The sequence below is a fragment of the Staurois parvus genome, unplaced genomic scaffold (genome assembly GCF_062004578.1).
Source record: "Staurois parvus isolate SC_StPar_1 unplaced genomic scaffold, SC_StPar_1.0 ptg000029l, whole genome shotgun sequence".
In the NCBI taxonomy this organism is placed as follows: domain Eukaryota; kingdom Metazoa; phylum Chordata; class Amphibia; order Anura; family Ranidae; genus Staurois; species Staurois parvus.
In genome coordinates, this window is record NW_028317825.1 from 10,331,206 (window position 1) to 10,356,208 (window position 25,003).

The 25,003-nt window shown below is 40.3% G+C and overlaps 1 long non-coding RNA gene across 1 annotated transcript in view; it reads right to left on the bottom strand.

The window, feature by feature from the left end:
* Positions 1-24,272, bottom strand: part of LOC149471114 (uncharacterized) — a 359,643-nt gene extending 335,371 nt beyond the window's left edge. The window contains exon 1 of the long non-coding RNA XR_016307486.1: positions 24,178-24,272. This is a non-coding gene — a long non-coding RNA (uncharacterized LOC149471114). The remainder of the gene's footprint in view (positions 1-24,177) is intronic.
* Positions 24,273-25,003: the final 731 nt, after the last annotated feature.

Genomic DNA, 25,003 nt, shown 5'->3' on the forward strand with positions numbered 1-25,003 from the left:
ATCAGTGCCACCTATCAGTGTCCATCAGTGCAGCCTATCAATGCCCATCACTGCAGCCTCATTAGCGCACATCAGTGAAGGAGAAAAATCACTTATTTACAAAACTTTATAACAAAAATATATTATATAAATGAGTGTGAGCTGTGCATTTATATATATATTATATGAATGAGTGTGAGCTGTGCATTTATATATATATTATATGAATGAGTGTGAGCTGTGCATTTGCATACATTATATAAATGAGTGTGAGCTGTGCGTTTATATATATTATATGAATGAGTGTGTTTATATATAATATTATACGAATGAGTGTGAGCTGTGCGTTTATATATATTATATGAATGAGTGATAGCTGTGCGTTTATATATATTATATGAATGAGTGTGAGCTGTGCGTTTATATATAATATATGAATGAGTGTGAGCTGTGCGTCTATATATAATATTATATAAATGAGTGTGAGCTGTGCGTCTATATATAATATTATATAAATGAATGTGAGCTGTGCGTTTGTATATAATATTATATAAATGAGTGTGAGCTGTGCGTTTGTATATATTATATAAATGAGTGTGAGCTGTGCGTTTGTATATATTATATAAATGAGTGTGAGCTGTGCGTTTACACCCCATTTGTCAATATCAGCTTCATCTGTAAGCTTTCTTTCTTAGTAACTGCAGCCAAGAACAGAATGTCAGAAAAGATTTATCCTGTTAGTTATGAGGGCAATTTATAGGGTTTTCTGCTTCCAATGATCAAATACAAGTCTCCTCAGCAATGACTGATATATCATCTGTAATATTTCTGCCGAACAAAAATAGCAAAGCCCCGAATCATTGTGTGAGTCCCATGCAGATACAGCAAGCTCCAGTGAGTCAGCGTCAATGTGACTCAAAGTACCACAGTGACAGGTTGCATGAGGAAACATAAGAAATCGCAGACGTTCTGGGAACATTTGAATCTGTTCATTCCAGTTAAGGCAGTTAAAATGAACGCATACCAAGCAGGGTACTAATCGAGGTGAAATTGTGACCAAAGTATCAGATGTCTGGCTGGAAGAATCTGCATTTCCTGTTTGTATTCATTCTCCCTGTTTATTTTATCACATGATATGTGAGAATATGTATGGAAATGTATACTAAATATCAATATTAAAACATTGATCTACTGGACTGGTTTACTTTAGGAAACGTCTCTTGACCCTTCTTCACTAACTGACTGCCAGACTCTATTTTGCCATATTCACTATCTCAACCTAAGGCAGAATTTCAGCTAAAAATAATACGTTAAAAGCGAATAGCCAATTGAAAAATACAATAAGAAAACCAGCTTTTGCTGCAATATTCACGTTCAATTCAAAAATTTCCCCTGCAGTACTTTTTTCTGCAGCTAGATGTCCTCAGTCTGATGGTCAGCAACAGTCAACTCACTTGCTGTGAGCCCAGGTTGTTCCAGGCCTGCACCCAGCCTGGGATCTGATAGTGAAAATAGAAGCAGCAGAGTGACAATCTCCTCCCTCTGTCACTCTGCTCCCTACTCCTAGCAGCATGCTTCTTGATAGTACACAAACTGATCAACTTCTGGTGCTGCTGCTTACCCTCACACTCCAGCCCTGCTGTACTTAGGGCAACAAGTGACTATACTGTTTGCACTGAAAAATACATTTAATGATGTATTTATAATTAAAGAGCTGCATTCATTTGTGTCTTTTATATCTGCCTAGAGTTTGATGCCATGTCTGTCTCATCAGATTAATATTACATTAATAAATAATAAATTATGTCACGCTCTAAGGGGGAGGCATGGGTGTTGAAACTTATGTGACAATAAGGGAGGGGGTTTGAACTATCTCGACATTACCAAATACATGTTTTTGGAAATGCACAAATAGCTTGAAGCAGGTCAAATGCAGGTCAGAAGGAGGTTAGCTGCAGGCCAGATGTACCTGTCAATGAATTCTGAATGATTAATACAAGCTTGAAGCCCATTGACATTAAAGCGGTAGTAAACCGCAACTTGAAAAAAAAACAAAAAAAAATTCCCTGCAAGGTAATGTCATAATGTGTTAGTATGCATCGTATACTAGCACATTATGACAGCGTTACCTTAAAAGGAAGCCCTCCAGCGGTGTGCTGTCATCGTTGACAGAGCTTCCATCCTCACCCGGTCTTCCTTCCAGGTTCACAAGCTCCAGCCCTCTGACTGGCCGAGCCACGATGACGTCCACCCGCACATGTGTGCGGGATTCTGGGACCATGGCACAGCGCTCAGAAGGAGTGCATGCGCCCGCTGTCATAAAGAAAGAATATCTCCTAAAAGTTGCATGTTTAGGAGATATTCATTATACCTACAGGTAAGCTTTATTATAAGCTAACCTGTAGGTAAATGAGACAAAATTGGGTTTACTTCCACTTTAAAGCGGAACTAAAAGTAAAAATACTTACCTTAGTTCTAATGGTCCAATGCTGGTGTTCCAAACGTCCTATGCTGGTGCCGGCAACCTATCCCTAGAGTGCCTGTCTTCAGCCGTCTTGATTGGTCAGTATGGGATGACGTCACTCTCTCGCATGTGCAGGAATACTTTCATCCTGACACACAGGCAGTGTGCTGGAATGTAAACTGAGCTGTGCATGGCCAGCTCAGTGTACATTCTACAGGAGATTGCGAGCAGGCAGGTACAGTATGTGTATTTTATTGCAGAAAAGACATTGCATGTCATTGAATTGTCTCTTCTGCCTTTTCACATTTTTTAACTTTTGTTCTGCTTTGAAGGGGAACTAAACCCACCTTTGATGGCTTGACAATTCTGTTGACAGCTGACATAACGATATTAGCAACCTTGACAGCTATCACCAGAGGCATGACTTAAATGTAAGTGTTTTGGGAAACAGTTAAATTGTTGGTTTAGCTTTGCTTTAACACTGCTTGAACAGTGGCAGCAATGGTTATCTTTTAAAAAGACGAGTTAAACCATGTGAAAAAAGTGACCGTTATAAGCAGACCTGGCAGTGGTATATCCAATAATAAAGTTTACAGGACTGCTGGATAATATTCAAAAGGTGTAACTTGTTATCATGTATACAGTACATTTGATGTGAGAAAAAACATTTTTTTATTTTGGGGGGATTGTGTAATTAATCACAGAAAAAGAAGACAAGCAGCACCATCTAAGTGCAGCAGTAAAAACAAATAATTTATTTCCACAAAATTGTCAAGTCACAATTCGAGTCAAATAAATGCTTGTCAAACTGGTGTCACCTGCTGTGCAACTCCGGTCCGGTCCCGCTGCAGGCAGGTCTCCAATGTACTATTGTGATTTGCCAGTTTTGTGGAAATAAATTGTTTTTATTGCTGCACTTAGATGGCACTGCTTCTGTTCTTTTTATGGTTCACACAGAGTCTCTTCTAGCTTTCTTTGAATATGTTGCCACTGAGTCAAAGCATTGTTGGACTATACCTTAACCACTTTTGGACTCTAAGGACTTTACTTGTGCGGTTTATTTACTAGGTTTAATAGTAATTGAAACAAATGTGTCAAAAGGAAGGATAGTTTGTGCTTCCAATTGACCCCAAAAACATGGCCGCCTCCAGTACATCTACAGGAAAATGGAGAACGGGGTATATATAAGCTGGCAATGGATGAGTGATTGACCTATCACAACCCCCTGATGAAGCCATGTGATTGGAGGCGTAACGCGTAGGGGAGGGGCTACGTCATCACTCGGAGAGGAGCTGCACAACACGATAGACGGCAGGTGTATGACTCAGAGGCCAGCAGAGGATTTCCAATGGGATATTGCGTTATTTAAACCTGTCTAATGTGAGTTTAATACTTGGATAATGGGAATAAAAAGTTTTAAAAGGTAAAGCACTATGTCCTCTATTTCTTCCTGCATGCGGAGTAATACAAGGAGAGGATAATTAAGAGGTCTAAGATAACAAAAGGAGTGTGTAATCCCTGAGGGGATAATCAGCCACCAGAGGATACATCCATTACTCCTAAAGGAAGGATCTCCCAATTTTACCAGCAAAAGTATATGTCCAGCAGGTTCCAGGGAAAGTGAACCGAAAGCGTGTATAGCCTAATTGCAGGCATCAAAGGAGGTGAGCGCACATCTTCACTATTTGAAGGATTCACAAAAGTCACAAATTGAAGAACAACAAGCACCAAGTCACTATATACAAACAATTATTTATTCAATGGGACTATTGTTTTGATGATGTTTGGATTCATACTGGTCACTACTGGTTTATTTATGAGCATTTGGTTATTTTTGTTTATGGGGATCATTTAAATGCGTTTTAGTTGAGGGTTATTAGTTGGTTTATTATTTTTGTTATATTAAATGAGGGTATTATGAATATAAATGAAATTGAGGGTATTAGTAAGTGCATCATGTCACTAATAGATGATTTATGAGCACTTGGTAAAATATTTTTTTTAGAGGAGTATTTTATGTGGAATTATTTTGATATTTATTTGGAGGAGATTGATTAGTTGAAATTTTCTATTTAAATATTTTTTGGTATTTATACACTTTTATTAGTTATTTGTAACATTATTTGAATTAATTTAATGGTAATAATTTAATTATTATTTATTGAGAAGTATTTAGGAGCGCAACATATATTTGTAGATATTTCCAACACAGTTGTAGTTATGTGTTTCATGTTTGCGATCCTCTAGTAATTATCACACCTGTGGCTCGCAAGTCACTCTGATTCATCTATAGCGGTTTATTTACTAACCACCATATAACACATCTGGACTTTTTCCTCTTAGTACACAAAATATCTTTCTTCTAATTAATCACAGAAATTTTAAATACCTTAACCTCTTGGCGCTGGCCGAACGCAAATGTGCGGACTCCCAGCGTCTGGGCCTAGACGCCAAGCGGCCGCACATTTGCGTTCTATTAAAAAAAGTATGTGCTGAGAGCACGCGCCCTGCGCGCCCCCAGCACACACGTTCGGTACTCACGGAAAGATCCTGATCTCCTCTTTAGATCAGGATCTTTCTTGATCATGTGACTGCCGTGACAGCGAATCACGGCGGTCACATGACCCTATAACCCCGCCCCAACTCCCGGCTTCTGGAACCCTTAAAGGACCGGGAGGTGCAGGCGCCAAGGGGTTAATATAATTTACATAATATAATTGTCTCCTAGAAATATCCATAGTCAGGGACCACCGTATCTCAATTATGCCACCCCTAATCATTTAGGGAAAAAATATTCATACACTGTTCAGTCTTTACTGCATTGTATCTGAAGCATTGCTTACATTTTGCTGAGATTTAGGGTGGAAGCTCAGCTTGGGCAGAAGGTGAGGATCTATGTATAACCTGGGCCTTAGGATCCATAGGATTGTAGGGATTTCTTTGAAGACTAACACAGGTACCACCACTTCAGCACCTGTTAGCTTTTGGTAGGACAGGTTCTCTTTACGTTGCTTACAGAAGACTCTGCCATCTATAGGCACAGAGCTAAATCTGGCTCTGTGTATTGAGCTAACTGGTAGTTTTTCTTTAAAATGTACTTGACAATGGAGCACACATCAAAAACAGATTATAGGACTAGAAAACTGGCTCCAGGGGTTGTTTGCACATGCCTTCGCACTTCTACTGAAGAGCCCTGGGAGGCTTAAGTCGTAGGTTTTCTAAAAAATTGAAACACTTCTTAGCTGTGTCAAGAGCTATCCACTGCCTCCAGCTCCATCCAGTTTGACAGTTAAGCCAGCCATAGAGTAGAAAACCAAATATTCTGTGAACCAAAAAATGAAAATAGCTCATAAGAGAGGGGTTTTTTTCACCTTGTATGTCCAGTCACATATTATGGTACATGTTATTTAGCATATGTTGGTGGGTTTATATATTCTTATTAATTATTTTATGTTTTACAATTGTGTAATTAGTATTAGCGCTGCATCCTTTTTTCCATTTTGTCACCTATCATAGGTTATATGATTAGATGTTGGCAGCTGTACTAATTTTATTTCATTTATATTCACTTTGGTAGTTTAGGGATTTAGATAGGAGCGCAGGAGGTTTATTCTATTATTAGCACATATGATCATACCATCACTTGTTTCATTTTTCTAAAAAAAAATCCAGCATATTGGATCAGGCACTTTTGATTGTGGCACGAAAATCATAATCCACAACTGGCTCCCTGAGCACTCCTGAATCAAGCAAGAAGGAATGAATGGATGCCCCTGGGTGACGACTTTCTAGTCTCCTAGATTGTAAACTCCAAGGAGCAGGGCCTTCCTAACCCTCTTGTATTATTTATTTATTTTTTATTTCAGGTACTTATATAGCAGTCAATTTACGCAGCGCTTTACATCTATATTGTACATTCACATCAGTCTTGTATTGTACTGTATTGTCTCCCGTTATATTTTAAAGCGCTGAGCAAACTGTTGGTGCTATATAAATCCTGTATAATGATAATAATAATAATAATATAGCCTGTTTTACACATCTGTTTACAGGTGTATCTAACTCCTGCTTAACCTGGCTACAAAGGATGATAGTGAAACTACATGAAAACACAGACTCCAAAACATTCCTATTGCCCAGTGAGGCAACCCATCATAACGATCATCAAAAGGAATGTAAGGGGCTTTGTCAGGATATGTCATCATTCAGCCATAGCAGGGACTTTAGTGGCTGCTGCAGGTAGATCTAGGTGCATACACTTTATGCCTGCATTAAATTCTACCATGACACTTTCTAATGTTGTGCCAATGTTTTCTGGAAACCATTGGCTCAGAATGAATGAATTTATTTATTGTCTGTAGTTGCTCTTAAGGTCACTCTGTCACTTGAAATAAAAGCTGCTCTGAAGTATAAAGAGGCATGTGAAATAGGCTCCCTCTCTACTATGCCCGAACACTGGGCCATTCTGATCAAAGCTTCAGTACCTCTGCCTGCACTTTTTAACCTGGTTGCAATGTTTATTTTTTTGTCACTAAAGCAAGCCATATGCGATTCATTTTCTTCTTTTGTTCAGTCAGTGGGTTGAATGAAAGAAAATTAATTGATTCCCCCACCCACACATTCATTGTGGATGAGGGAATCCTACTTTACATTAGCCATTGTATTCTGACAGCAGGGAGGCATCCCCGCTAGCAGAATACATTCATCAGCACTGCCAGCTATAGCAGGCAGCACTGATTGAACGTAAAATTTTCCAACAGGCTTGTTGTACAGAAGTCGATTGAGAGATCAACTTCTGTACAACCAGCCTGCACATAGATGGATTGAAATTGAAACCGGTCCCTGCTGAACCATCTGAATTTTGACCTGTCTATCCCCAGCTTTACAATAAGCCTAAAACCTAGTACACACTATGAGAAAATTGGGCGACCAATCGTTCGATTTTCCACGAAAGTGCATATCATGATGTAGTCGAAATGGTATTGAATATTCTCGGCTGACAAAGGCAAAAGTAGCTACATACTCGCATAGTAGAAGAGGAAGTGTAGGGTCATTGTTTGCGTCTCATCATGCGCATTTTTTTCTATTTGATTATTTTAGTACAATTATTGTACACATTAATCAAAAATCGGACGTTGTGTTCACATGATAAAAATTTTCTAGCTTGTACCCTTGGTTTTTGTTGTCCAAAAAGTCAGAATCAGCTGTCGAAAGCACTATACTACTGATCATATAATCAGCCGATTGTTACTCGTATGGAAATTTTCATACAATTTTCTTATCGTGTGTATGGGCAATAGGATAGGCAGTGACTGTGCTGCTAGCAATTCTGTTGCTGGTGATTTGCCAGATTTGCCAGTGGCAGGATTCGTAAGAGGCTGCCTGTTTGTCCCTATGGAATCGCTCCCTCTGTATATGAGGCAGCAAGATGTTGCTCCCATCGCTAGTTATCGAGATTCAATAGCATTGAAGCCAGCGGCAGAGTGACATCTCGCTGCATCTGGCTATGGACGCATCAATTCAGTAGGTGCTCTTTAGTGATTTTGCCGCTGACAATTTGTCTCTAGCTGCAGAATTGCCTGTCTGACATCAGCCTAAAAAGGTATGCACTTGACATTTGGTTTTGAGGATAATGTAAACAAAATATATAAACCAGGAACCCCCCCCCCCCCCCCAAAAAAAAAAAAAAGCTTTTTTCAATTCCAGCAATTATAACACTCATTTTTATAAATAGAATTGCTAGCATAACATTTGCCCGTTTGTTGGAACACCCTTGTTTGCTTTGAGCAATATTGTGGCAAGATGAATGCTTAGTCTGAGGCACTCAGTGGCATGATTCATAGCTGCGCTCTGGAATGAAAGGAAAACCCCATTCATATTTAGATGAATCTCAAGTCTGGATCTTTTGAATGGAACACAGTCTTGTAATACTCCCAGTTCTGTTTTTGTCAGATCCTGCTGCTAATAACTGCTGGAAAACACAATGCTCCATTACCTGGCTTCTACCTAATCTATCACACTGATCATTTGTGCTCATGTCACCTAGAGTAAACCTGTTTTTCAGGCTCTGCGCAAATCAATCTAAATTACATGTGATGGCATCAGGTCAAATTGTAAAGTAGATAAAGTGATTTCAGCAATCTAGAAAAGCTGATATATGGAACAATTTATACAAGATAGGTAGGAACTGGACTATGCTATGTCCACATGCTCACACGGGCACAGGCAGGCATTTTTCAGCTAGGACACTTGATAAACCTGGTGCCTCGTATGCTTCTTTCCTTTTAAGAATCAAGGGCTAGGAAAAAATATCTACCTAATCAAACTTTTTTTATTCTTACCTGCAATTCAGACATTTTTGTGACTCAGCAAACCTCCCCAACTCTTGATCGTCCTATGGGTTTCAAATCTATTTGTGCCCATGGTCCGGCCTAGACACGCCTAATATCCACCATTTATAAAGTACTTATGGATGCGTCCCCTATACTGGAAGACTCACACTCTGATATGCAAAAATGGACTAAGGCCCTTAACCGCTCCATACCTTTAGTTAGCTGGAATAAGATTTGGGATATGCAGCAAGAACGTCCTGCTGTGTAAACCATAAAGAAAATGTATATAAGGTTTTAATGTTCTAGTATAGAACTCCAGATGCCCTGCACTTTTTCCTCCCAGCTGTTTCGGATAGAAGCTGGAGATGTGATAATGACAGAGGCACGCTGCCCCATATATACTGGTTTTTGTCCCAAAGTACAGATTTTCTTGGGTCTCAGTGCAGCATATCTTGGAACAGGTTCTTGATGTCCCTTTGCCATTAGACCCATTACACTTTCTCCTAGGTTTACCTTTTAAAGATATACAGTGGGGATCAAAAGTTTGGGTGCCCCAGCTAAAAATTTGTATTAATGTGCATAAAGAAGCCAAGGAAAGATGGAAAAATCTCCAAAAGGCATCAAATTACAGATTAGACATTCTTATAATATGTCAACAAAAGTTAGATTTTATTTCCATCATTTACACTTTCAAAATAACAGAAAACAAAAAATGGCGTCTGCAAAAGTTTGGGCACCCTGCAGAATTTATAGCATGCACTGCCCCCTTTGCAAAGCTGAGACCTGCCAGTGTCATGGATTGTTCTCAATCATCGTCTGGCAAGACCAGGTGATGTCAATCTCAAAGGTTTTAAATGCCCAGACTCATCTGACCTTGCCCCAACAATCAGCACCATGGGTTCTTCTAAGCAGTTGTCTAGAAAACTGAAACTGAAAATAGTTGATGCTCACAAAGCTGGAGAAGGCTATAAGAAGATAGCAAAGCGTTTTCAGATGTCAATATCCTCTGTTCAGAATGTAATTAAGAAATGGCAGTCATCAGGAACAGTGGAAGTTAAAGCAAGATCTGGAAGACCAAGAAAAATATCAGATAGAACAGCTCGCAGGATTGTGAGAAAAACAATTCAAAACCCACGTTTGACGGCACAATCCCTCCAGAAAGATCTGGCAGACACTGGAATTGTGGTACACTATTCCACTATAAAGAGATACTTGTACAAATATGGTCTTCATGGAAGAGTCATCAGAAGAAAACCTCTTCTATGTCCTCACCACAAAAATCATCGTTTGAACTTTGCAAATGAACATATAGACAAGCCAGATGCATTTTGGAAACAAGTTCTGTGGACCGATGAGGTTAAAATGTAACTTTTTGGCCGGAATGAGCAAAGGTACGTTTGGAGAGGAAGGGGCACAGAATTTAATGAAAAGAACCTCTGTCCAACTGTTAAGCATGGGGTTGGATCAATCATGCTTTGGGGTTGTGTTGCAGCCAGTGGCACAGGGAACATCTCACGAGTAGAAGGAAAAATGGATTCAATAAAATTTCAGCAAATTTTGGATGGTAACTTGATGCCATCTGTGAAAAAGCTGAAGTTAAAGAGAGGATGGCTTCTACAAATGGATAATGATCCTAAACACACCTCGAAATCCACGGGGGATTACATCAAGAGGCGTAAACTGAAGGTTTTGCCATGGCCTTCACAATCTCCTGACCTCAACATAATTGAAAATCTATGGATAGACCTTAAAAGAGCAGTGCGTGACAGACAGCCCAGAAATCTCAAAGAACTGGAAGACTTTTGTAAGGAAGAATGGGCAAAGATACCTCAAACAAGAATTGAAAGACTCTTGGCTGGCTACAAAAAGCGTTTACAAGCTTTGATACTTGCCAAAGGGGGCAGTACAAGATATTAACTCTGCAGGGTGCCCAAACTTTTGCAGACGCCATTTTTTTGTTTTCTGTTATTTTGAAAGTGTAAATGATGGAAATAAAATCTAACTTTTGTTGACATATTATAAGAATGTCTAATCTGTAATTTGATGCCTTTTGGAGATTTTTCCATCTTTCCTTGGCTTCTTTATGCACATTAATACAAATTTTTAGCTGGGGTGCCCAAACTTTCGATCCCCACTGTACCTAAAACGTAGTTCTCGTATACTAACTGTGGCCAGGAGATTGATCCCTTGTTTCTGGAGATCCCCATGCAGTGCAGACTCCACTCCTTTCTGTCATAGCAGAGGTTAGAGTGTTGGAACATCTAACTGATATATCTGGAGATTTCTTAGACTTTTTTAATAATATCTGGGCACTTTTGGACACCTCCCCATACGAGTTATACTCTCCTCCTCACAGGATTAAACTTTTCCCATAGCGAACATTACGATGCAGGTCATTAAACTCCTTACGATCTGTTACATTGTTCTTCCTTTTTTCCACCCACATTTCAGATTACTGTAGAATCTGTTTCTATTTTTATGTATGTTTATTACTTTATATCCATGCTAAAGGGCATTTTGGCCACCTATTGTAGGTATGTTTCTCTCTTCATTCGCTTTCATAATATGTATCTTTTGATATTGACACTGGAAGTGACCACTGCATCTTGTATTAAGGAATCCTAACACTCACACGCTACTAATATTCTCTAGCCTTTTTGATGCACATATCCTTGTTTATCAGCTTTTCTTATGTAACCGGTGGTGATGAAATGTGCTCACCAAGCCTTATCTGGAGACCACCCTTTAATGCCTCTGACAGGTTTCACTTCCACTAATGGTATATGTTATTGTTTTGTAGGCAAATTGGAACGATTGACTTATATAATTTCTTCAGGTATGTGTAACTATATGATATATAGAATGTGCAAATCTTTATTAAAAATATACAAATTAAATTTAAAAAAAAAGATGGGTAGGCACATTTATAAACCTAACTGGCAAAAACTAGAGTGGGAGAATGAAATAATCTAGAAAATATCCTGCAATTATGACTCTACCTCTTCTGGGGTCTTCCATTGTCCCTATAGGAAGCCGCTTGCAATGGGGGGCGGACATGTGTGCTTGCTCCGGAGCACACACTGCACAGCTCCATGCTCTCTGCTCACAAGATTTGATTGGCAGCAGCAGGAGCCAATGGTTCCAGCTTCTGCCTCTGTGTCTTGTGAATGCATGTGCGGAGGTGAACCGTGGTGCGGTGGCAGTGGACACACAGAGTGCGAATGAAAGAAAACTTGAAACTTGCATTGAGCAGAATGCCAATGTTACAAACACCCTAGCGGGAGAGTACAGCTTAGGGAAACAACTCACAGTTCAATGAAGAGATATGGAGAGAAATGCCAACAGCATATGTCTTCAGAGGTTGGAGAGCGGCCTGGCCAGTCTTGTCCCAAACAGGGAGGGTTCTTCCCAGGTGGCAAGTCCGTACTCTTCTGGAACCTTTCCCTACCGCTAGTCACTTTCCTTAGCAAGTGGGATCTCTCTCCCTACACTAGCCACTTACAAAAATGTGCACCAAGACCCGGGGCAGACCTTGCCGACCCAAGATTACCGCCAAGAGTCACATGGCCGCAACACCAAAACCCCATCCATTGACCTAGGAAACCATAGAGAAACGATGTTTACCCTTGACTTCCTCTCCAGGTTGTGATACCACTCGGGTTAAGTGTCACCTACAGTGGAGAAAGCAGACTGCACCTGCCTACATGCAGGCAGAGAAGAGACGGTTGCTACAGACAGGCACAGCACTGGATCAAGTGAGGAAAGTATTTACTGGAAAAGTACTGCTGCAGGATGATACATGTAAAAGGACAGGGTCTGCGATTTTAATGATGCCTTCATGCTAACGGATGCTTGGGATCCATCAGAGTAGTGGTGAGCTGTGCAGTTGGTGCCATCTGTTTGGTCCACATATAATGGATTGGTTTACCATGCTTTCATTACTCTGCTTGTATGTGCTTTTAAAGTATAAGTTCACATTTTGGAACATATTACATGTTTGACCTGTATTTAGGATGGAACATGTAACATGTTCCAGCAAATGCCACCAGTCCCTCAATCCCCCCCGTGTGTGATAGCGGGGGGGGGGGTCACAATCCAAAAACAGAGTGGAGGGGCAGGGCTTTGCCTACTCGGCTGCATCATTTCCTGTAAATGAACTACAACTACTGTCAGCCACTGTAGAGGACATCTTGTAGTTCTGAATGAACTGCGAGGGCTCTGATGTGTACTCGCATGGGTCATTCACAAGCACTGCAGCTTTCAGACAGCCTGTATGGAGGTATAGACTGAAAGCTGCTGGGTTTGTGTGCAGTAGCCTGACATTGCACCCCTGATCCACTGCTGACGGGTGCAAAGCTTTCCAAGCTCCTGCAGAAACATAATTGCGCATTTTTTTTTCTAAAAATATATGTATTTATTATTTTTTTCTGGAAAGGTGAACTTATCCTTTAATCTTTATTATTGCTGAATAAAGCATTCACAGAGCACTATGACAGATTTTTCTCTTTTATATGGATACTCACAGTTAGGTCCATATATATTTGGACACAGGCACAAATTAGATGTTTTTCAGGTATTTACCAAAACATATTCAAGCTAAAGTTATATAATGGATATGGGCTTAAAGTGCACACTCTCAGGGTTAATTTGAGGGTATGTACATCCAAATATGGACCTAACTGTACACTATATTGCCAAACGTATTGGGACGCCTGCATTTACACGCACATGAACTTTAATAGCATCCCAGTCTTAGTACGTAGGATTCAATATTGAGTTGGCCCACCCTTTGCAGCTATAACAGCTTCAACTCTTCTGGGAAGGTTGTCCTCAAGGTTTAGAAGTGTGTCTATGGAAATGTTTGACCATTCTTACAGAAGCGCATTTGTGAGGTCAGGCACTGATGTCAGACGAGAAGGCCTGGCTTGCAGTCTAAGCACTAACTGATTCCAAAGAGGTTCTATCAGGTTGAGGTCAGGAATCCACCCCAAATTTGCTCATCCATATCTTTATGGACCTTGTTTTGTGCACTGGTGCGCAGTCATGTTGGAATAGGAAGGGGCCATCCCCAAACTGTTCCCACAAAGTTGGGAGCATGAAATTGTCCAAAATGTCTTGGTATGCTGAAACTTTAAGAGTTCCCTTCACTGGAACTAAAGGACCAAGCTCAACCCCTGAAAAACAACCCCACACCATAATCTCCCCTCCACCAAACTTTACACTTGGCACAATTCAGTCAGGCAAGTACCATTCTTCTGACAACCACCAAACCAAAACATTCCATCGGATTGCCAGAGAAGCGTGATTCCTCACTCCAGAGAATGCATCTCCACCGCTCTAGAGTCCAGTGGCGGCATGCTTTACACCACTGCATCTGATGCTTTGCATTGCACTTGGTGATGTAAGGCTTGGATATAGCTGCTTGGCCATGGAAACCCATTCCATGAAGCTCTCGAAGCACTGTTGTGCTAATCTGAAGGCCACACAAAGTTTGGAGGTCTTTAGCTATTGACTCTACAGACAGTTGCCGACTTCTATGCAGTGTGCTTCAGCATGCGCTGATCTCGCTCTGTCATTTTACATGGCCTACCACTTCTTAGCTGAGTGTCTGTTGTTCTCAGTTTCTTCCACTTTGTTATAATACCACTAACAGTTGACCGTGGAATATTTAGTAGCAAGGAAATTTCACAGATTGACTTGTTGCACAGGTGGCAACCTATCACGGAACCACGGTTGAAATCACTGAGCTCCTGAGAGCGACCCATTCTTTCACAAATGTTTGTAGAAGCAGTCAGCATGCCTAGGTGCTTGATTTTATACACCTGTGGCCATGGAGGTGATTGGAACACCTGAATACGATGATTTGGAGGGATTTCCCAACACTTTTGGCAATATAGTGTATGTGGTGATGAGTATTATGCAGAGGAATCTTTTTTCTGGAAGACCTAAAAACAACTCTCGAGCTGGATGACTAGGCAGTATTTCATCCCTGTGGGGATAAATGAGTGTTAGATCTAATTTTCCCATAGAGGGCATATTATGAAAGTGACTAGGTTGAAGTGACACTGGTGATCGAGCTGCACTTCACAGTGTGTAATTTACACACATCTTGTGGTGGACTGGGACTTATTATTTTGTTGTGCGCATATATGTATTTGTGGATTGTTCACAGTATTTTGGCTATTTAACATTTCATATGTGAACTTTGACATGTGTTTTACACATTAACACGCTTGTTGGATTAAAGCTCCATGCACATTAGCATTTTTTATGAGCTCAAAAAATGCTAGAAAAAAAAAGCTGGATGAAAAACGCTGATAATAGCGTTTTTGTGATGGCTTGTAGTAGTGTTTTAGGAGTGTTTAAGAGCTTCAGTATTTTATTAGTGTTTTTACAGTACACATAGAAATATAAAAGCTTAAAAAAAAGCTGTTAGGAGCCTTTTAGAAGCATTTAGGGAGCAGTCAGTGATTTTATTTTCTGCTGGAAAAACGCTCCCAAAAACTTTATAAAAAACTATTTTTTTCTGCTCCTAAATGCTGAACCTTGAAAAATGCTACTATCCTAAAACAGTGTGCATGGACACATAGGATAACACTATTTACCATCTAGGAGCAGCAAAAATGCTGATAACAGCTTCTAGGAGCATAAAAACCGCTAGTGTGCATGGAGCATTATTATCATTTTGGCTTAGTTTTCACTCAGTGCTGTTTTAATATTTAGTAATATTTACAGTTTTTTTCACCATTAAGTATTGAGAACTTTTTCTGTGGATTGAGTTTAATGAGGGTAGCGCACTACCTGTTTTGTTGTTGGTACACAATGAGGTGGAGAGTTAGCATTTCCAGAAGCTAGCTTGCTCCCTGATGTGATTGTAATAATTGCACAGATTGATATTTGTTATGTCATTTAAATAGTGATTTTGTCCTGTCTGGAATTATCTCTTCATCCCTTACCATTATTATTTAGTCAGTTTTAATAATATATTATTTATTTTCATCATACAATATGCTGGTAATGTAGCACAATGACTAAACACGGATGGCCTGATATTGATGGTTAAAATCAATGGCACACTGGGTTCCCAAACAGACAATTGACTATATCTGCCCCATCATCTATTCAGAAATGACAGCTTTTCTAGTTAGTGACCATGATTCATGAAACACAGTCATAATTACCAATTTAAGCTTCAATGACTAAACCCATTCATGAAAGGCCTTCACGTCAACATACACGTTCCCTGTACTGGGCACTATGAAACAATTTAGGACTGTTCAAGATTGGGAAATCATGAAGCTAGTTTTGCTTCATCCAGAAGCTGACAACAAGAAGCCAATAACCTAAGAATTAATAATTAAATGATTATTCTTAAGGGTAGAACTAAACAACAGTCAGCATCTAACTGCTTTATATATAGAATTACACTCAAGGAAACAGCTAAATGCATAGTTTAAAAGCATGTACTGTATGTTTACTATTGTACCTGAAGAATGATTTATAATTTTGTACAGCCTATCTCATGATTTACACACATTTATTACACTGCATAACTAAGGAGGCGAACTGCGTAGTTCCTTTTTAAAGCAGAACTTAACAACCAAAAGGGAGCTTGTTCCCTTTAAACCCTCCATATTTACAAAACCAGCCTTTGTTTTTGTGTTTATGTTGTATTTTTTCCTCTGGCTCCACCCTCACCTCCATTTTGGCCTAGGTCAGAATGACATGTCACATCCTCCAAATGACTGCAGGACCAATCACACAGAGCGGTCGGAGGGCCGGCCAGAGGGTGGGCCTGGCATGTCATTGCTATGCCAAGGTAACTTCCTTTATGTTCATTGACTGTGCATAATCCTCCTTTATTTGTGTCTCACCTGCTCCTCCTCCCAGACTCCCAGTGGGAGGGTATCAGTAACAAAAGAAGTGCTGTCAAATAGGAAAGAAATGGGCAGGACTAGTGTGATAAGCTGCTGATTGACAAATCACAAGCTTGTTAATCAGTAGTGACAATGCTGAAAGCCACTCCCCCTGCAACATTTTTTTTTATCTCAATGTAGTGCAAGCAGGTACAGACAGTGGTGTATTTACCACGAGGCAAACAAGGCATTTGCCTAGGGCTGCAATTTTTAGGGGCGGCACCGCCCCCCAGAAGAAGGAACCTGGTGAGCAGTGGCGGACTGAGTCATGCAGGGCTGCCATCTGAGGAGTACCACCAGTACGATTACCACCCCCTACCCACATTTCCCGCTGCCCGGAGATGAGCAACCCTTGGAGGAGGTAGGGGGTGGTAATCATATTGTGTGTGTACAGTCCCATACGATCTATCAGTGATACTGTCTAATGTGCTGCATGGTAGACAGGAGGGAGAGCCCAAAGAACACAACACACTGCTCACCTCCTCCTGGCTTTTTCCTCTCCACTTTTTCTAGGAACTGTAATGTGGATATTGGGGTGGGGGGTGGTATTTGGTAGGAGGAATGGCAGGAAGAGAGAAAGAGAGAGAGAGAGAGAGAGAAAGAGAATTAAAGAAAGAGAATCTTATATACATACACACACTCATTGAACTCTCGCTCTCTCATTGGGGGGGGCACAAGTTTTGTCTTGCCTAGGGCAGCCTATGTGAGAATGGCAACCCTGCTCTGCATTCATGAGCATTGCAGCATGGTTGCTGCATACTCACAGAAAGCTTTACAAGGTGGACTTCACTGGTCGGAGCTAAAGATATTTCTGGGACTCTGCTGAGGGACCAAGGGAAAACTGTAAGTGCGGATGAAATTATAATTACAAGTTGCAACTTTTTTATAGGAGGCAATAATTCTAAGTTGCTATAATAATATTAAGCTCCTAATAAACTGTCATAATTTTTAACTGCAAAGGCTCCATGTACACAAGCCTACCCTGACCGCAGGAAACCGCAAATCGTGGCCAAAATACGGCAAAAGCGGTAACGCAATTGTCCCGCGGTTTGCGGTTTCCCATGGTCGGTGGACAAAACGTTCCTATCCTGAACGCGATTCTTCTGCATTCAAGAGTGAGAGGTTTTATAATGCCAAAAGCTCCTAAACTCGAGTTTAGGAACTGCTCGTGTACATAAAGCCAAAAGTGTGACTTACAGGGCAGCTAAAATCTGTATACAATATAATGTATATCTTTTTATAGGAGCAGTCCTATAAATAGAGAATATTCAGTTTTCAGTATGCAGATTTTTCAGTTGTTAAAGCAGAGTTCCAGCCCCCACCAACCACCACCACCACCAAAAAAAAAAAAAACGTCAGCAGCTACAAATACTGTAGCTGCTGACTTTTAATATTAGGGCACTTACCTGTCCAGGCATCCAGCAGTGTCCTCACACCAAGCCGATTCTTCTGGCTCAAGATGGTGCTGCCATCTTGACTAAGGGAAATCGGCAGTGAAGCTGTGCGGCTTCACAGCCAATTTTCTACTGCGCATGCACGAAGCACACTGCGCTTTGTGAATGGGTTACAGTTCTCTGGGACCTGTGAAATGTCCCAGAGGGCTGCAGGGAGGCGTGAACTTCCGGCTCAGTTTGCCGCAAGTGGGAGCAGCTATTTATCAAAACCAGGTACCAACACTGCACCCCCAATGTTCTACTCTCTCAAGGGATTCTTTTTCCCTAGGTGCATTATTTTACATTTAGAAACATTGAACTGCAATTTCCACTTTTTTGACCAATCTTCCAGCATAGCTAAATCATGTTTCATGTTACAGACACCTTCAGGGATATCAACCCTATTGTACACCTTTGTATCATCAGCAAAAATACATACCTTACCCAACAAACCTTTAGTTATATTACTTACATATAGATTAAATAGAACAGGACCTAGTACAGAGCCTTGTGGCACACCACTAGTGACTGGTCTGTGTTCCAAGTGAACCCCATTTACAACTACACTCTGGTATCTATCCTTTAGCCAGCTGCATATCCACTGAACCACACAAGGGCTAAGTCCTAGCTTGTACATTTACCAGATCATTAGATCATTATGTGGAACTGTATCAAATGCCTTGCTGAAATCAAGATATGCTATGTCCACAGCACCACCTGATCCAAAACATTGGTAATATAGTAAAAAAAATCCAATCAGATTAGTCTGACATGATCTGCCCTTGGTAAAGCCATGCTACATTGGATCCAGCAAGTTGTGTGTTTTTAAGTGATCAATGATCCTTCTTTTCAGGAGTGATTCCATTAACTTGACTACAGCCGATGTTAAGCTTACTGGCCTGTAATTGCCAGCTTCTACCTTGCTGCCCTTTTTGTGGATAGGTACAATATTGGCTGTCCGCCAGTCTTGGGGAACTTCTGTTAGAAGAGATTGATTAAAAAGATCAGTTAATGGTCCAACAACTATACCTCGAAGTTCTCTTAGAAGTCGGGGACGAATACCATCAGGGCCCATTGCTTTATTAATCTTTAAATCTAGCAATCCTAAAAATGAACCATTATTACAAGAACCAATATGATTTGCTGACTTATTATTGTAAGTATATTTTATAACTGAGAAGACTGAACAAAAGTAATTGTTTAAGTGGTTTGCTACATCCAGGACTCCCTCAACATAAGTAATGTGCCCAATTTTCATTTTAGTGATCCCATTGTATTTTTCTTTCTCTCACTAATGTACCTAAAAAAGGTTTTATCTTCTTTAATAGATTTAGCAATGTCCTCTTCTTTCTGTGCTTTGGCAGCACTGATAATGTGTTTGACCTCCTTTTGTCTATTCTTATACTCTTCTCTGTCAGCTACACCTCCTGTTTCCTTGAATCTCCTATATGCTGATTTTGTTTTCCTTTACTATCCTACTTATCTCTTTAGTGAACCATATTGTTTTTTTCTTACGTTTATCCTTACTAACCTGCCTGACATATAACCTAGTTGCCTCCAGGATGGTAGACTTTAACAGTGCCCACTGATTACTTACACCTCTCAATTTACTCCCAGCTTTCAACTAATTTTTCAAAAATACACCAATTTCAGCAAAGTTTGTCTTTTTGAAATCTAAAACTTGTTTTTGTATATGATTTTTCAGTTCTTATTTTAATATCAAACCAAAGACATTGGTGATCATTAGAACCCAATTTTTCTCCCACCTCAACGTTAGACAGTCGATCCCCATTTGTCAGTACTAGGTCTAGAATATGATTGCCCCGGGTTGGAGTTTTTACTGTTTTAGAGAAAGCCCATTCAGTGCTTCCATCGTCATTTGTAAAAGTCTTACGGGGGACTATAGAAAGGAATATAGTCCAAGGCTGGGTGTAGACCAGGGGTGGGCAAACTTTTTGACTTGAGGGCCGCAATGGGTTCATATATTGGACCCGGGGGCCGGACCAAGAGTAGATGAATGATGTGTATGTGTATGTAAGTATAGTAATATTCCCCCATAGTAAGCATAGTAATTAATCCCCCATATAGTAATTCATCCCCCATAGTAATTCATCCCCCATATAGTAATTCGTCCCCCATAGTAATTCATCCCCCCTATAGTAATTCATCCCCCATATAGTAATTCATCCCCCATAGTAATTCATCCCCCATAGTATATCATCCCCCATAGTAATTCATACCCCATAGTAATTCATCCCCCATTAATTCATCCCCCATATAGTAATTCATCCCCCATAGTAATTCATCCCCCATAGTAATTCATCCCCCATATAGTAATTCATCCCCCATAGTAATTCATCCCCCATAGTAATTCATCCCCCATATAGTAATTCATCCCCCATAGTAATTCATCCCCCATATAGTAATTCATCCCCCCTATAGTAATTTATCCCCCATATAGTAATTCATCCCCCCTATAGTAATTCATCCCCCATATAGTAATTAATCCCCCATATTAATTCATCCCCCATATTAAGTCCCCAAGTCCCCCCTGTGTCAATTCACTTACCTTTGCTCCGCGCGTTCCTCTCGCCGTGTTCCCTCGCCGTTCCGGTGTAGCATGAAAATCTGTCTCCTATGAGGATCTGTCCCCCTCGACGTATCTGCGCATGTGCCAGTTTCAGGCATTAGCAGCCGATCGGCGATCTCCGGCACATGCGCAGATACGTCGAGGGGGGACAGATCCTCATAGGAGACAGATTTTCATGCTACACCGGTCTTCAGGGCGGACTGTGAGAGGAGCCTAGCGGGAGCCTAGCTCCGCGGGCCGCATTAAAAGGTCCGCCGGGCCATAGTTTGCCCATTGCTGGTGTAGACACTTAGGCCAGCCATACATGGAGGGACCGGCCAAATTTTGATGCATTTATGGGCACCCTGGTGTACACAAGTCCTTCGTTTGATCGACTTGTGTACAACCAGCCTGTCAGATTTTTTACAAATGATTAGTACCAGCAACACTAATCATTGTGTTCTGCCAGTAGGGAAGGTTCCCCACCGGCAGAACATAATTTAGATGCAGGAGGGATTAACTCATTAACATTGACTGTGCTGATGGGGAAATTGAGCAATTTTCTTTCCTTCTACTTGTTTTGGAAGGAAAGAAAATTACACAATTATCTGCCTTAGTTTTCATTCAACAAGCAAGGTGGATAGAGGAATACCCTCCTCCCCAACAGGATATTGTATTCTGACAGTAGGACTCACCACTATCAGAATACACTGATCATACGCTGATTATCTACAGCTGCTGATCGAATTATTATTATTATACAGGATTTATATAGCACCAACAGTTTGTGCAGCACTTTATATCATGAGGGCAGACAGTACAGTTACAATACAATTCAATACACGAAGAATCAAGAGGGCCCCGCTCATGAAAGCTTACAATCTGAAGGTTTTCTAGCATGACCACTCGACAGACATTGATCTAATGATTGACTTCTGCCAAACAAGGGCCTGTTTGACAGAAGTTCAGCTGTTTCCTGCTGAAAGAGCCAAATTTCTGTCCCTGTATACCCTGCTTAAAGTTATATGTTCTTGTCTGAAGAGTAACCATTTGACTAAACTGAATCAGCTCCATATTTTCAATGACAGGTAGTAATGTAAAAATTTACAAAAAGCAGCCACTATGATTCACCAGTTTTCTTCAAAATGCTATATTATTGGTTTCTTAAAAAAGCATGGTCAAAGAGAACTGATCATCTCATGGGCTCATACAGGAACCTGATTATATAGTCTATAGAGAAGTGCTCCATACAAACCGTTATATACACAGGCCACACAAAGTGCACCCAGCAGGTAATCGCTGGCTATGTGGATAGCCATGGATAGCTGTGGCTGACAGCGACCTGTCATTGAAGAGTACAGGGCAGCCATAGCTAGCCGCTAACAGGTGGAAAAAACAGTGGCAGGAATCAGCAGATTCTTGCCACTGCCATTCACACTGGAACTAGTTGCCCGTTCCAATGTAGCCTAATTGTTCCCGGTTCCAACCAACACATCCCTTCTAATTCTACTTGGTAAAATCCAAAACTTCCACATTTTCAGTCTGTTCTGGTTGGTCCTCAGTGGGCTTAGGCTGGTTTTATATATGTGTACCAGTTGAATTTTCAAGGGACTTTTGCATATTTCTCAATATTGGAGCAGGATCTTTGATGCATGGCACTTTAGGTATCTCTAACTTAAGCATGCAGCTGAGGCACAAATAGGGTACATTTTTTACCTCCCTTATTACACATTGCTCCAGCCTGTTCTTTCCCAGTTGGTTCTTGGTTGCAGCATAAACCCTCTAGACTGGCAAAAATTATTGAACAGTGAAATAAAGATATCCCTAACATCAGGGCTGGGAAGAATTGTCTGGCTCGTACTTTTCCACTGACATAGCTGCAAGGGATGGACTTTTTTTCAACAAAGATATTTTTATAGAGACTCACTTTTTAAAAATGCCAAAGGGCATATGCAACATATGGCATGGTCTTATGCAGATCAGAAATTTGTCATCCCCTGGAACTGGCTTATGATGTCTGGGGATATCCTACTAAACTTGATAAAATTTGGGGAGGATGGGTTAACTGTAATAGCTTAACCTCAGAGTGATACGCTTACTCCTAATATTGCCTTGGTAATAGTATCCATTTATATCTTTGTACCTTGTACCCCATGCTTTGGAAACACTACATATACTGTAACATGAGATTTGGGTAAAATAACTTTTTTTTTAATTGGAAAGTGTGCTCGGAATAGATTACATTTTGTTGCTGTACAGCACCTGTAGGATGTTTTGTTCACCTTATGTATCAGAAAAAATTGTACATTCTATTCTATTTGGACATACTATGTATTTGCTTTATTTCTTGGTTTATACTCTCTAAAAAACAAACAAACTGAAAAATAGTATGCATATACTGCATGTTTTTCAACAGTGTCCAGAGTGTTATATTATCCATCATAACTGTGCAAATTATTTATTAGTTAAAGCCATCAATTTAACGGTTTCAAAAAAGTTAAATTCCCAGCATGCCGGCAATGCTGTCACATTTTCTTGTGCTCTAAACCAAACTGTCAAACCATCAAATGGCTGGTGTCGTAACTGATCACATGTGCAGCAACATGGCAGTTGCAGATCAGAGGATAACATGGCATCTTCCTTAGCTGAAAAGTGTAGAAGGGTTTAGTACTTCTTTAAAGCTGGTAAACGATTATTTATATGGAACAGTTAGATAAATTAATCAGGTGCCTTGTTCAGTGAACAATCATAGCTGCCATATCTAAAGATATGCATAAAAGGCAGCATACCGACAGTTTGCTTTGGCACTGATACATTGAAAATAAAATGGTCAAAGCCACTGGTGAAGCATTGCTCAACAGACCGCTAACTATTCCTGCTGCAGAAAGCTGTGAACATGGGAGCCACTCTGTTGTGTGCTAAATGCATTATGAGCCACACATCATTTAAGCACCTTTTTTTTTTTTTATAAATGGAATTGAGTATGCCTCTCTTAAAGTGTCCCTCTTACAAGACTTCCGCTGGTGACTGATATACACTAAGTGTGTTAAACTATACAAATTAAAAAAAATGTATAACTATTTCTAACAAACATAAGAGCTAGCCATTAATCAGTAGACGATTTGTCCCAATGCTATGTATGACAGATGTGTAATGTTTTGCCAGGAACATTCATAGCACATGAACTCTGAAACACAAATAAATGGAAGAAATGTGAAACAGTAAGGATGGAACATTTTGTCCGAATCCTGTCTGTGTGCTCAGATGAAACCCAACTCCAAGCTGATAGATATAACCCATCTTAGATGACAGCACAAAATTGGACTTGTGTGTGTCAATAAATTATCTTTTGATGCACTTTAAAGAGAGGCAAAACTCCAACAACAGTATGTGTATTATAACATGTGCATAGCAGAGAACTAAAATGTAAACTTCAAAAATTGGAAGAAAAAGTAGTCTGTAAAGTAATAAGCTTTGTATTTACCTTTCTAATGGATGACTCAAATCTTTACTCTCTTGAAGACCTCCAGTTGCTGCTACTATCCAACATTCCTGCGTATGCTAAATGGCGTATCCCACGCTGGGAACTGTGGTTCTTTCAGCTGACCCCTGCTAGTAATACTGTGTTCTGCAATAGTATAGGGGTTGGCAGAAGGATTCACAGCACCCAGCACAGCACATGATATCTGACATGCATGAAATTGCTGGGTTGCTGCGCTTCTAAGAGATCTTAAGGCCCCTTTTACACAGGCAATCTGATCAGAGCTGCCTGTTAGTTTTTCAGGTGGACCTGATCGGAAGGTCCATGCATTAATCTGGACAGGTGGGTGTACTGTAAATGGACTTGTCTGTTTACACTCGCCTAGCTTGGGTATGATCCAGTCTGCTAAAAAAACCAGAAGTGGTCTGTTATGCTACCTGCACTCCTAGATTGTAAGCTCGAAAGAGCAGGGCCCTTGAACCTCTCGTATATTGTTTTGTTACTGTATTGTCTCTTGTACTGTCCCCCACTATATTGTACAGTGCTGAGCAAACTTTTTGGCGCTATATAAACACTAAATAATAATATTATAATAATATGTTGTCACTACATGTAACGAGTACTGATGACGTACTCCCAACTAATTATGTTGATAGATTTTGTTTGTACTTTTTGCTGTTGCACAAGTTGTACTCCCATTGCTTTTTTTTTTTTTACAAAAACTGAATAAAAAAAAAAAAGATCAGAAAGGAGGGTAGTCCAGTGTAAACAGATAGCGAAGTCTGCTTACTCCTAGCCATCCATAGAGCAGACTGGGCTCCACTCTGCA